At 45.9% G+C, this 1959-nt stretch overlaps 1 pseudogene; it reads right to left on the bottom strand.

The window, feature by feature from the left end:
- Nucleotides 1–338: 338 nt before the first annotated feature.
- Nucleotides 339–1756, bottom strand: LOC142461247 (elongation factor 1-alpha 1 pseudogene; annotated as a pseudogene).
- Between the last annotated feature and the right edge of the window lie 203 nt (nt 1757–1959).

Here is a 1959-nt window from a genome sequence, read left to right as displayed (position 1 = left end):
CATACCATGAGAGGGGGTGCTGAAAGACTCCATTTCCATTTTAATAGATTACTTTTTTTTTCTCATTAAACTTTGTTTTAATGGGTCTCAAAATCCTGTGACAAATTTTTGGTCAAGTTGTTTTCCTTTTAAAAAGTACTGATTTTAAAAACTAATAACTTAAAACTGCCGCACAAAAAAGAAACAAATGGTCCAAAGCATTCTTTTCCTTCGGAAAGCTTTACGATGCACTATCATCATCAACCAGTCTTTTACTATGAAACTTAAATGGCCAATTGAGACAAACAGTGCTGAGACCGTTCTTCCACCCCTGATTAAGACTGGAGTGGCAGGTGTGATGGGTAATATTCATTTAGCCTTCTGAGCCTTCTGGGCAGATTTGGTGACCTTGCCAGCTCCAGCAGCCTTTTTGTCCACTGCCTTGATGACACCCACAGCAACTGTTTGTCTCATGTCTCGGACAGCAAAACGACCCAGAGGAGGATAGTCGGAGAAGCTTTCCACACACATGGGCTTGCCAGGCACCATATCAACAATGGCAGCATCACCAGACTTCAAGAACTTGGGGCCATCTTCCAACTTCTTGCCAGAATGGCGATCGATCTTCTCTTTGAGCTCAGCAAACTTGCAAGCGATGTGTGCAGTGTGAAAATCCAGCACAGGTGTGTATCCAGCACTGATCTGGCCTGGATGGTTCAGGATGATCACCTGAGCAGTGAAGCCAGCTGCTTCCATTGGTGGGTCATTTTTGCTGTCACCAGCCACATTGCCACGGCGAACATCTTTGACAGAGACGGTCTTGACATTGAAGCCTACATTGTCCCCAGGCAGAGCTTCACTCAAAGCTTCATGGTGCATTTCAACAGACTTCACTTCAGTGGTAACATTGACTGGAGCAAAGGTGACCACCATTCCAGGTTTCAGAACCTCAGTTTCCACTCTGCCCACAGGGACAGTCCCGATACCACCAATCTTGTAGACGTCCTGGAGAGGCAGGCGCAGGGGCTTGTCAGTTGGGCGGGTGGGTGGCAGGATGCAATCCAGAGCTTCAAGTAGCGTGGTCCCACTGGCATTGCCATCCTTGCGGGTAACCTTCCACCCCTTGAACCAAGGCATATTAGCACTTGGTTCCAGCATGTTGTCACCATTCCAACCAGAAATTGGCACAAATGCTACTGTGTCAGGGTTATAGCCAATTTTCTTAATGTAGGTGCTGACTTCCTTAACAATTTCCTCGTATCTCTTCTGGCTGTAGGGTGGCTCCGTGGAATCCATTTTGTTAACTCCAACAATTAACTGTTTCACACCCAGGGTGTAAGCCAGAAGGGCATGCTCACGGGTCTGCCCATTCTTGGAGATACCAGCTTCAAATTCACCCACACCAGTAGCAACGATGAGGACAGCACAGTCAGCCTGTGATGTTCCTGTAATCATGTTTTTAATGAAGTCTCTGTGTCCGGGGGCATCGATGATGGTCACATAGTACTTGCTGGTCTCAAATTTCCACAGGGAAATATCAATGGTGATGCCACGTTCCCGTTCGGCTTTCAGCTTATTCAAGACCCAGGCATACTTGAAGGAGCCCTTCCCCATCTCAGCAGCTTCCTTCTCGAAGCTTCCTTCTCTTGTCGATCCCACCACATTTGTAGATCAGGTGACCAGTTGTGGTGGACTTGCCAGAATCGACGTGTCCAATGACGACGATGTTGATATGGGTCTTTTCCTTTCCCATTTTGGTTTAGGCTTTTGCGATGGTTTTCACCAACACCTATATTCTGGCGGCAAACCCGTTGCGGAAAAAGCAATATATTACTTTTACTTACTGTGGCATCCTGCAAAATTGACTGAAGGTAGACAGGAATGGAGGCATAACATTATTTAAGAAAATATTACAATACTCTGGAAGAGAGCGGTGTTTATGAATATGAAGAAAATGAGAAGGTTGCAGGAATGTTTTAA

This window comes from Tenrec ecaudatus, chromosome 11 (assembly GCF_050624435.1).
Source record: "Tenrec ecaudatus isolate mTenEca1 chromosome 11, mTenEca1.hap1, whole genome shotgun sequence".
Taxonomy (NCBI): Eukaryota; Metazoa; Chordata; class Mammalia; order Afrosoricida; family Tenrecidae; genus Tenrec; species Tenrec ecaudatus.
This window is presented reverse-complemented; position numbering and strand designations above follow the sequence as displayed.